General features: G+C 39.9%; 1 protein-coding gene across 2 annotated transcripts in view; it reads right to left on the minus strand.

Annotated features, from left to right (window-relative positions):
- Window positions 1-13,064, minus strand: part of PDE4B (phosphodiesterase 4B) — a 679,542-nt gene that overhangs the window by 530,441 nt on the left and 136,037 nt on the right. The gene's annotated exons all lie outside the window — the stretch shown is intronic.

Genomic DNA, 13,064 nt, shown 5'->3' on the forward strand with positions numbered 1-13,064 from the left:
ACGTGGGAGACCCAGAAGAAGCTCCTGGTTCCTGGCATTGGTCTGGCCCAGCCCTGGCAATTGTGGCCATCTGGAGAGTGAACCAGCCAATGGAAGATCAATCTCTCTCTCTCACTCTCTCTTTCTCTGTGTGTGTGTGTGTGTGTTCTGTGTGTGTTTCTGTTTCTCCTTCTTTGTATAGCTTTGACTTTCAAATAAATAAACAGATCTTTAAAAGGAGAGAATATTACTAATTGTTCCCACCTGTCCATCATGACATTGTTGTCTCTCATTTCACTTATCCATACATGATAATCTCCCAATATATTGTTAATATTATTCATTAAATAAACAGGTATGTTTTGCATGGTTAAGAAAGTTTAATCGAGAAAGCTGCCCAGCATTACTTCATCTCCATTTTTTTCTCCTCTTACGTTTTCTCTCTTTATATAGACCCGGGCTTGTGCCCTGGATCATTTTTCTTCTCATTGAATAACCTCTTATCACACAGAATACAAAGCAAGCCTAACGATAGAGTCCCTTAATTTCCCTTAGTCCGAAATTCCTTCTCTTTCACTTCTGAAGGATGATTTTTCTGGCTTTAGCATTCAGTTAATGAGGTCTTTTTCTTTCAACATTAAATAATTTAGCTCATAGTATTCTTGTGTTTCTGTCAAGAAGCCCACTTTAATTCTTTTTTTTTTTTTTTTTTTTTTTTGACAGGCAGAGTGGACAGTGAGAGAGAGAGAGAGAGAGAGAGACAGAGAGAAAGGTCTTCCTTTATGCCGTTGGTTCACCCTCCAATGGCCGCCGCAGCCAGCACACTGTGGCTGGCGCATTGCGCTGATCCAAAGCCAGGAGCAAGGTGCTTCTCCTGGTCTCCCATGGGGTGCAGGGCCCAAGCACTTGGGCCATCCTCCACTGCACTCCCTGGCCACAGCAGAGAGCTGGCCTAGAAGAGGGGCTACCGGGACAGAATCCGGCGCCCCGACCGGGACTAGAACCCGGTTTGCCGGCGCCGCAAGGTGGAAGATTAGCCTGTTGAGCCATGGCGCCGGCTCCCCATTTTAATTATTATCTTTATTCTCCTGTTTTTGTATTCTTCAGATCCCTTTGATATTTTGAATTTGATTTTCTGTACTTTGAATATGTAGATTTTTTTTCTATTTATCCTGGTTGATATATTCTAAGCCTCCTGGATCTGTTTGTCATCAATTTTGGAAAATTTGCAGTCAGTATTAATATTTCTTCTACTCCATCTTCTCTTTCTTCTCTTCTGGTATTCCAAAATACAAGTTAGATCTTCTGAAATGCTCTCATAGTTCATATACGTTCTGCAACATTTTCTTTTAAATGTCATGCTTTTGTACATTTACATTCATGTCTGGGGTGTTCCTGTCTATCGATCTTTAAGCTCAATGACATGTAATGTCTACTAATGAGTCCTTGCAAGGCACTCTTCATTTCTAGTTTAGAGCATTTTATTTATAAGTATGCTTTCATGTTATTTCTTAAAGTGTCCATCTCTCTGCTTATACCACTCATTTCTTGAATATTTTCTACTTTTCCATTAGAACCCTTATCATATTCCCTTTTTGATAATTTTAACATCTGTGTCATATTTGAGTTTATTTTTGTCTCTTCAGATAATGTTTTTTTCTTATCTTATAATAAGCCTTGTTATTTTTATAGTTATTGAAAGTCAAACATGATATGGTAGGTAGCAGGAACAGAGGTGAATTGGGCTTTGGTGTGACATTTGCTTTTCCATTGGATGGACCGAAGTATCTTCTGTAACAGCAGGTGCTAGTCTTAAAATGCCTCTAACGTCTTTATTTTTATCTCCTCTGTTTTCCTTTGGCCTCTTTAAAAACTCTTCCTTATACAACATCTGTTTCTTGCAGTTTTTTAAAGTAGAACCCATTGTTATTACACTGGAGCTCTGTAGATACTGTGGTAAGGAGTTGGGGAGAGGAAGTATTAAAGTTACTATTAAACCTCAGTTTTCTGTATCCCTGGACTGTGAATTTCACAACTGTTTTTGATTTCTCCCACCCTTATGCTGAAAAAATAAGGATAGAAGATGCAATTCGGCTGTGTCCACCTCCTATCTGAGAAGTTGAGAAGTGGCTCTTTTTTTTTTTTTTTTTTTTTTTTTTTTGACAGGCAGAGTGAACAGTGAGAGAGAGAGAGAGAAAGGTCTTCCTTTGCTGTTGGTTCACCCTCCAATGGCCGCCACGGCCGGTGCACTGTGCTGATCCAAAGGCAGGAGCCAGGTGCTTCTCCTGGTCTCCCATGGGGTGCAGGGCCCAAGGACTTGGGCCATCCTCCACTGCACTCCTGGGCCACAGTAGAGAGCTGGCCTGGAAGAGGGGCAATCAGGAGAGAATCTGGTGCCCGACTGGGACTAGAACCCAGTGTGCAGGCGCCACAGGCAGAGGATTAGCCTATTGAGCCGCGGCGCCAGCCTGAGAAGTGGCTCTTATAAAATATTTCATCTTGTTGTGGCATAACCACAGTGGTAAAACCACTGCCTACAATGCTGGCATCCCATATGTGGGCCAGTTCATGTCACAGCTGTTCCACTTCTGATCCATCTCCATGCTAATGGCCTGGGAAAAGCTGCGGAAGATGGCCCAAGTGTTTAGTTCCTGTCAGTCACATGGGAGACCCAGATGGCTTCAGCCTGGCCCAACACTGGCCACTGAGGCCAATGGGGAGTGAACCAACCAATGGAAGATCTTTCTCTCTTCCTATCTGACCCTCCCTCTCCCTCTGTAACTCTGACCTTCAAAATAAATAAATAAATCTGTATAAATATTCTTATGAAATAGATTTTTCTGGAGAATACTGTGGGCATACATAATAATGATTACTTTCCTCCTTCCCACACTGAGCCAGAGGGCACTCTTTCTTAGTTCTTCATCATGAGAAACTGCTGAGATTTCTGGAAGTATAGTTCCTCCCTGAATTTATTGGCCCCCTAACTGGATAATAACTAGGAATTTCTCTATCTCATATTAGTATACTCAGCTTGAACTCTAACTATAAGTTTATAAACAGGTATAAGCTGAGACAAAGTTAGATTAAATGGAAAAAAAGTGTTTCCATAGCATTTCCAGGTTAACAACATTTTCAAAGCAGCTTATCTCCTCATGTTCTACATAGTAGTAGTAAAGTTCCAGTATAAAACTGCTGATAATAAGCATATATGAGCCGGCGTCGCGGCTCACTAGGCTAATCCTCCACCTTGCGGCGCCGGCACACCGGGTTCTAGTCCCGGTCGGGGTGCCGGATTCTGTCCCGGTTGCCCCTCTTCCAGGCCAGCTCTCTGCTGTGGCCCGGGAGTGCAGTGGAGGATGGCCCAAGTCCTTGGGCCCTGCACACCATGGGAGACCAGGATGAGTACCTGGCTCCTGCCATCGGATCAGCACGGTGTGCCGGCCGCAGTGTGCTGGCCGCGGCTGCCATTGGAGGGTGAACCAATGGCAAAAAGGAAGACCTTTCTCTCTGTCTCTCTCTCTCACTGTCCACTCTGCCTGTCAAAAAATAAATAAATAAAAATAAAAAATTAAAAAATAAGCATATATGAGCAGCATTAATTGTTTTTCCTGAATTCATCTCCATTTACAGCTACAAATGTATAGGATAAAACTATACAGACACAAACCATGAATTCATGTTGCTGCCCAAAGGGTATAAAGTTCAAAAGTACAAGAATACCATCAACTACAAAGTAGCTTTCCAAGTAATACTATTAACTGCAGGTTAATATTCAAATTTTGCCTTTGCTCTGAAAGATAGACCCCTCTCCCAAATTTATGGATTTAAAACTTCAAAGAAAAGCATAATAAAGATGACATATTAAAAGAAAAAGACAAAGTATAGGAAAAGAGTTCAAAGTTAGAGTATATATTGATCAGATTGGAACATATCTCATAGGTTGCGTGATCTATTCTTGAAAGTTGAAGGTAGATAAGATTTACTTGTATAGTGGATGCTTTCATCAAATCCAGATCTCAAAAATTTATGACTTTATTAAATACCAGATGTCAGGATCAAATGTCAAAAAGAAAAAAAAGAAATTCAATGATCCACATTGCCTCATATGTACTAAAGAAGAGAAGGTACTAAAGCAAGAATCAGATCAAGCTATTACAAACTCGAGTGTTTTTCTGAAACAATACAGACATTCATCACTAATACAGGAAATAAGCAAATATATGACTCAAAGCCACAAACATTCAGATTCTAGGGAAAGAGTTATGTCTTCAAAAGCCTATGTCAAAGAAATAGGTTTTCACTAGGTCCATAGCTGGACAAGATTAAAAGTAACAGAAGCTTCAGTTCAGGAATGTACTAAAGGCAATTCTACACCTGAAACAAACGTGTAACGAAAATACCTAAGACCTCCATAACAAGGAGCTATGACAGGTTTCTGGTAATATAGGATTAGGTCATTTCATTTAAACCTCCGCTTTAAAAGAATGAATACTATCCCCGCCCCCGACTTTCATGACACAATTAAAGAAAAACAAGTTAGTAAGGAAATGGCAAGTCAGAATCTAAGGGAATGTTTCTCAGCAAAGTTACTTCTGCCCTGAGCACATTTGCCACAAAGAAACTGTCATCACTGTTTCATGGCCTTGATGACCAAGGGGGGATTGCAATCAAAGTCAGTCACACCCATGGTAAAGAATTCAAGAGCAGACTCTTCCTAAATTAAACTGGTATTTCAAAGGCCAATCTCTCAGGACAAACATGAACAAGAAGTCACCACTCCACACTCACCTGCCATATACATTCAAGCCGGGCAGATCCAGGAACGTGAGTGGTTGAGAAAGCCTGGTAACGCCCCAGTACCCCAAGGTACTGCAGTACTGCAAATTCTCTGTGCTGAATTTATTCTTATGTCTTAAATTATGCTTATAAATAATATTTCAATGACAATGAGATACTCACAATAAATATTTTCAAAAGATTAAGAATAGCTCTTAAACTTAATAAAGAGGAAAATAAGTCAAATACAAAATGGTAAACATTGTGTGATTAAATCTATACACAGTTCCAAAGCTTAAAACTAATTAATGCTATTAGAAGGAGGAGTTAGTGACAACAAGGAGGCATAATTAGTGTAGGGTTTTAACTTTACACTCATTAAGTAAACTAAAAGTAGATCTTTGTAAAAATTAAGAGTGGGAATGGGAGAGGGAGGAGGAAGAAGGGTTGGAGCATGGGCAGGAGGTTGGGTAGGAAGGGAAGTATCACTGTGTTCCTAAATCTATACATATGAAATACATGAAACTTGTATAACTTAAATAAAATTTAAAAACAGAAGGGTTTCTGGGAAGTAGAAAGTTCTGTTTCTTGATTCTGTTACTGGATATGTGGTTGCATTCAATTAGTGAAATTTTATAAGGCTGCTCCTATATGATATGCATATGCTAATGTATGAACATTATCCTTTAATAAAGGTTTTTTCTTATTTTTATTTTTTGACAGGCAGAATTAGACAGTTAGAGAGAGAGACAGAGAGAAAGGTCTTCCTTCCGTTGCTTCAACCCCCAAATGGCCGCTACGGCCAGCGTGCAGCGCTTATCCGAAGCCAGGAGCCAGATGCTTCTTCCTGGTCTCCCATGTGGGTGCAGGGCCCAAGGACTTGGGCCATCCTCCCCTGCCTTCTGGGCCACAGCAGAGAGCTGGACTGGAAGAGGAGCAACCAGGACAGAATCCAGGGCCCCTGCCAGGACTAGAACCCAGAGTGCCATTTGTTTGTTTGTTTGTTTGTTTGTTTTTGTTTTTGTTTTTACAAATCATCAGGGATAACCATTAGAAAATAGAGATAATAGAAAGCACACCCATTACAATCTTTAGATTAAAATGGACAGTAAAATAATCAGTCATCATCTTAAAAAGCTTGAGATAACTGCAGTGTAAAATGTGGCCTTCAGTTAGTTTCCAATGGTCCCAAACTTTTGTGTCCATTCATTTGTAAAATCCCCTCCTCTTGTGCATAATGAGTAGAATCCGTAAAGGTGATTAAGTTATAAAAAGACGCTGACTTCTACCTTGTTTATTTTCTGCTGGTCTCTCACTCTCTAAGTTCTTGCTCTGGAGAAAACAAGTTGACATCAGGAGAATAGCCTTCACGAGGTTCTACGAGCTCACTATGGCAAGGTTTCTGGCAGTAAGGAGCTGAGTCTGTCAATAATTGTGTGAGAAAGCTTGGGAACACACCATCCATTTCCTATCCATGCAGTCAAACCTTTACATGACCAGAGTACTAGTCAATAACTTGATTCCAGCCTTATGGGATCCCCAAGTGTGAGGCAACCAGGTGATTCACAGCTGGCCTGAACCACAAAAACACGAGATGATAATTGCTTTTCATTCTAAAGCACTGCATTCAGAGATTACTTGATACATACCAATGGATAACTATTGCCCACAGGGAGCAGAAAGCTAAATAAAATTATCTAGAATATAAATATATATATATAAATATATATATAAAGAATATAAATAAAAACTGTAAAAATAAAAAATTCAATAATAATGGGAAACCTCACTATATTAGGTTTAACAACAAATTAGATATAGTTGAAGACAGAATTAACAAACTGAAAGGCAGATCAGAAGCAATGATCAGAATGTAGCCCAGAAAGTTTATGAAAAACAGAATTAAAAGATACGTTAATTTTGGTGTAATAATTTTTTAAAACCCACAAATAATTTTGTGACAAAATATTTTTTCATGAACTTTTTTTTTTTTTTGACAGGCAGAGTGGACAGTGAGAGAGAGAGACAGAGAGAAAGGTCTTCCTTTGCCGTTGGTTCACCTTCCAGTGGCCGCCACAGCTGGCGCGCTGCGGCCGGCGCACCGCGCTGATCCGATGGCAGGAGCCAGGATCCAGGTGCTTTTCCTGGTCTCCCATGGGGTACAGGGTCTAAGCACTTGGGCCATCCTCCACTGCACTCCCGGGCCACAGCAGAGAGCTGGCCTGGAAGAGGGGCAACCGGGACAGAATCCGGCACCCCGACCGGGACTAGAACCCGGGGTGCCGGTGCCGCAGGCTGAGGATTAGCTAGTGAGCCGCGGCGCCGGCCTTTTCATGAACTTTTTGAAAAATACCCCATGTGTATGTGTGGTATGTAAAAATAACACAAGAAATAGATTGAGAGGGAAGATAATTATATCAAAAATGCATTTAACAAAAGCCAAAAAGCAGAGGAGAGGTGTTGACAGAGAAACTATTTGAAGAGGTAATAACAAATAATAATCCAGATCTGACAAGAAAGATACAAATTTACATATTCAAGGATCCAATAAATTCTGCACAAAATAAGAAAAAGGACATCCATCTCTAAAATATCAAAGTTGGACTGCCAGAATACAGAGACCAAAATTCTAGATTTATTAAAAATTATAATAGGTCGGCCAGCGCCGCGGCTCACTAGGCTAATCCTCCGCCTTGTGGCACCGGCACACCGGGTTCTAGTCCAGGTCAGGGCGCCGGATTCTGTCCCAGTTGCCCCTCTTCCAGGCCAGCTCTCTGCTGTGGCCCGGGAGTGCAGTGGAGGATGGCCAAGTACTTGGGCCCTGCACCCCATGGAAGACCAGGAGAAGCACCTGGCTCCTGGCTTCGGATGACTGCGATGTGCCGGCCGTAGTGCGCCGGCTGCGGCAGCCATTGGAGGGTGAACCAACAGCAAAGGAAGACCTTTCTCTCTGTTTCTCTCTCTCACTGTCCACTCTTCCTGTCCAAAAAAAAAAAAAAAAACTTATAATAGGTCATTTCTCCACAATAGACTCAGAAGCCAAAAGTTTCAAATTTTTGAAATAAAATAACTGCTATACAATTTAAAAATATTTCCAAGAATGTAAGCAAAATAAATATATTTTCAGAGGAACAAAAATTAATTCTGAATCATTTACCTCCAGCAAAAAATCCTGAGATCCTAGGAGAGAGTCTGAGACATAAGAAGGAATTAAAATCAAAGATATTAGTAAATAAATGGGAAAATTAAAGATGAATGGAAAAAATAATGATGTGTTATAGGGTTAAAAATACATAATTAAAATAGATTTTGTAAACAATTATAAATAGGGAGGAACTACAAAGTTAAAGTGTTCTAAATTCTTTAATGAGGAAGGTTAAGTTGTGTTTTAACTGTAAACTTTCAAGACTCAGAATTGGCTCATTTTTAATTTGGTGACAGAGTATTGCCTTAATACATTTGGTAAATAAATTCCTTTTAATATTTAAAAAGGGAAGCCCATCAGAGAATTGCTATTGAATACATATAATTCATATGGGACTGATGGAACTTCAGCCATCATGGTGGAAGATGGCTTAGGCTGGTTAGGAAATTCTCTAAACAGAGCTTCAAGTGTCCACTAACAAAATGCGAGAAAGACAATACAATGAATTCAAAGCCTTCATTTCTTTGAACTTCAGGTTACATTTACATAGTCAAGAAATGTTGATTTCAGATTTTATTTCCTTTAGATACTCAAAAGGACAGCAGTTAGTATTGGAAGAAAAGCTTCACAGGGTGGCAGAAAGACTGACTGGTGTACTGCTGACACCTCTAAAGAATAGCTAGCTACACACCTCCACCTCGTGGGACCCTAGATTTCACGTGAAAAGATCCTTTTTAAGTTGGCGAATGCTAAGAAAGAACATGTTTTTATCACTCTTTAATGTGCCTTCCAAGTGTCAACAATGCCATCAGCACAACATTCCCAGCCTCCTTACACATTCTTCTCCTAGGAGGAGTAATGGAATCTTTCTCAGTGTTTCCAGAAGGGGAAACTAGCCATGGAAAACTCAGTCCTGGGGCTGGCGCTGTGGTGCAGTGGGTTAAAGCCCCAGCCTGCGGTGCTGGCATCCCATATGGGCACTGGCTTGAGTCCCAGCTGCTCCACTTCCCATCCTGCTCTCTGCTATGGCTTGGGAAAGCAGTAGAAGATGGCCCAAGTCTTTGGACCCCTGCACCCATGTGGGAGACCCAGAAGAAGCTCCTGGCTCCTGGCTTCACATCAGCTCAGCTCTGGCTGTTGCAGCCAATTGGGGAGTGAATCAGCGGATGGAAGAACTCTCTCTCTCTCTCTCTCTCTCTCTCTCTCTCTCTGGCTCTACCTCTCTCTGTAACTCTTTAAAATAAATAAAATAAATCTTAAAAAAAAAAAGAAAGAAAAGGAAAGGAAAACTCAGCCCTTCCCTTTAATTTCTCACACAAGTTTCAAAGATAGATTTTCCCTCTGTGAGTGCATGGTAGGTGGAGGGAGGCTCACCATCCAAAATCTCATATTACTGGTGGTGAGATGGAGTAATAATGGTATTCAGTGTTAGGAACCACTCGCCCACAAACATAAATTACATAGTTCAATATAAACTTTATCAGTAATAAAAGTAACATTTTATCATCAAATCTGATTTCCTCTTTCATCTTATTTCTATGGTGATTCCAAGAACTCTGGTCGTAGAGTTACCCTAGGACCTCCAAAAATAGAAAACGCATAATTCTGGCAACTCAGTCTACATATAGAAAAAAAAGTAGTAATAATTAAGAATGTCAGAATAAGCCTTGAGTACTAGTCACTGTGCTACATGTATCACCTATTCTTAACACTTAAAAATAAGTATTATCCTCTTTATTGTTGGTTTATTTGTTTCTCTTGAAGGATAAAGACAGTCATGCAAAAAGCAACAGGATGGAAGTCACCCAATAAAACTAAGCTAGAGTCATTTCTAGCTCTTCTTTGCTCCATGATAAATATAACCATTGTCCTTATTCCCAGGCCTTCTTCTCCCTCCCCCCCAAAATTTTATATCATTTTTTTCTATTTAATTTTGGAAATGGGCATTATCTTTCATTATCAATCATCCAAATTCTTTCATTGGCTTCAATGGCTTGATTTAGACAACATAGCCCCATACTTAAGACTTATTTATCATATAAGTCAGAAACTCAGGATCAGTTTCTGTCCATGGTAAACAATAGCTACTAGCAATTCAGGAATAGCATCCAATGGCTCTGTACTGATAAAGAACAGGGGTCAGCAAAAACTGAAAGGTAAGCCAAATCCAGTGCATGGCTTTTTTTTTTTTTTTTAAGAACAAAGTATTGCTGAAACAGAGTTGTACTTATTCATTTATACATTGTCCATAGCTACTTTCACAATACAACAACAGTACTGAGATCACAAGCTCACAAAACCAACAATATGTAAAAACTTCAAAAACTTAATGGAAAAAATGGAATTAAAAATGTGGGGCTGGCGCCGCGGCTCACTAGGCTAATCCTCCACCTGCAGCGCCAGCACACCAGGTTCTAGTCCCAGTCGGGGCGCCAGATTCTGTCCCGGTTGCCCCTCTTCCAGGACAGCTCTCTGCTGTGGCCCGGGAGTGCAGTGGAGGATGGCCCAAGTGCTTGGGCCCTGCACTCACATAGGAGACCAGGAGAAGCACCTGGCTCCTGCCATCAGATCAGCGCGGTGCGCCGGCCGCAGCACGTTGGCTGCAGCGGCCATTGGAGGGTGAACCAACGGCAAAGGAGGACCTTTCTCTCTGTCTCTCTCTCTCACTGTCCACTCTGCCTGTCCAAAAAAAAAAAAAAAGATAATGTGGGAACAGGCATTTTGGCACACAGTTAAGATGCCACTTAGGACATGAACATCCCATATTAGTCCCTGGGTTTGAGTCACAGCTCTGTTTCCAAACAAGCTTCCTGCTAAAGCTCTCACAGGGAGGCAGCAGGTAATGGATGGACCAAGTAGTTGCGTCCCTGTCACCTGTATTGAGTTCTAGGTGCCTGGTTTGGCCTGGCCTTGTCTGGATTGGTGTGGGCATTTGGGGAGTGAACTACTGGATGGAAAAACCTCTCTTTCTCTCTTTCCCTCTCCATGCCCCTCTCTCCCTCCCTCTCTTCATCCCTTCTTCCCTCACTTGTTTTCTCTTCATGTTCCCTTTCTCTGACTCTCCCCTCTTGAAATAAATGTTTAAAAACTAATTTAAAATTTTTAAAAGATAATGTGAATTTTCAATACTTTTTGAAGCTCTCTAATATTTTTTATCTAACTCTTTACAGAAAAAGTTCGCTAACCACTGATCCAGACATGGAAACTGATCTCATATTCTGAGTGCTCTATGTGGCAAGTATAATTCTTTATCACACGTGGTCCTAGGATGCATCCCTTACTTATATTAATTTTCATTAAGTCAATGACAGTGATGATAGTTGAATCCCTACTTTTTCCCTTCTAATCAAATGACCTATCAGATTCCTGTGCAAGCAATTCTACCAGTCTTCAATTATAAACATTCCAATGGAAGCATTTTGAAGGGATATATAGAAATGTTTTCAGTTGTTTGCATTTTAGAATAAACTTAGCATTAATGACTGAATACTCTCATACTTTCAAAAATATCTAGTTAATTTAAATAAAACTGCTATGTTAAAATGAATTACTAATATGTGGGGTGGAAGTGGCCGATGATACTATAGCATAAACTTCCTGGAATGGCTAAATCCTCTATCTCACCCTAAACTGCTGGCTTCCAGCATGGGGTGCTTGATACTTGAGACATGGTTTCTAATTTTCAAAAAGTTTTACTGGATATTGACCAGGAGAAGGGAAACTATCATTTTCTGACTGCCTATAGTAAGTTCTTCATAGATATTACTTCCTTTCATCCTCACAGCAGCCTATGAGGTGAATACTGTTACCTTCATTGTACAGAAAAAAACATTCAACTTAGAGAAGAAAACAAGACTGCCCCAAACTTTAGAATCTAGATTTCATACCTCCATGGGAGGAATAATTCCATAACTCTCCAAAGCTCATGAATTAAATGAACTCAAACTTTACAAGGTATATGTTACCTAGGGTGGCATTCAAAGTATCCAATGAGGTATGTATCACTAACATCCATCAAAACCAGGATTCTGCTGTGCCACTCACCACCTCTTTGGTGCTTGGCTATGGTGAACATGGGAGGTGTCTGGGGAGAATCAGAGATGGCAGTGTGGCAATCAAGATGCCCAGGAAAAGCAATCCCCACCCATTGTTACAGACATCTTTTACTGTTTTAACAACTGATACATCTGCACCAGTGCCAACTTCCTGAAAAACAAATCTAGAAACAAATTTAAGTCTCTAAATCCATCATTACACAGAAGCATAACTAAAATTAGCAACATGAGCTATATCACTGAGTAAGAAAAATATGTCCCTTTTAGCCCCATGATCAGCTAAGATTGTAATAATGGTAATTCAGATGAGCAGAAGATGTAAGGCAGTACTTCTAAAATTGTTCAGCTTTTTCCATGCAATATTTAACCTGTTTCTTGATCACACAGAGCTCTTTTGGTGAACCATTTCATGCTATTAACTGAGATGACTGGAGTTTTGGTGATCTAGTTCTTGGAATAGTAAATAAACAGCAAATGCCTGAAAGACAGCCTGTGTCATTCGAAAAGCACCTACTGGGCTACTCAGCAGCAGCACTGCAGGGCTCAGCCTAAGGATGGGGTACAGGGCACTCCACAAAGATCACAGACTTTATGTTTATTGCAGTCATGCTGCACAATAATTTAATGTTTAGTTTAGTTTAGTTTAGTTTAGTTTTGTTTAGTTTAGTTTTGATTTAAACAAGCAGTGATTTTAAAAGTGCCACATTATTGTCATTTAAATTTACATGAAATATAGACAAATTTTTTAACTTTAAAAATAAATCCCTGTGCTCTTTGAGCAAGCAACTCTTGGGGAATACTTGAAATTATGTAGAGAAAAAAAGAAAATAAAAATACAGAAAATATTAATGGTTAAATAAATGCTAAAACACATATTTGAAGCAGTGTCAGGGTATAATTTTAAGCACAGTTAAAAGATTGCATGTTCTTGATTAACATTTCAACACTAGTTTAAAATAGCCTCTTTCACAAATAAAGACTGCAAAACTGTCCAAGTATTTCTCACAGCACAATTTTCCCTCCCCTTTTGATTTACAATGAAATTTTCTTATTTTATAGAAAATCATAAACAGATTAGTTAAGCAGAGTTATAAAGAAGTTATGGA

This window comes from Oryctolagus cuniculus, chromosome 7 (genome assembly GCF_051225735.1).
Source record: "Oryctolagus cuniculus isolate XC-2025 breed Fujian yellow rabbit chromosome 7, ASM5122573v1, whole genome shotgun sequence".
In the NCBI taxonomy this organism is placed as follows: domain Eukaryota; kingdom Metazoa; phylum Chordata; class Mammalia; order Lagomorpha; family Leporidae; genus Oryctolagus; species Oryctolagus cuniculus.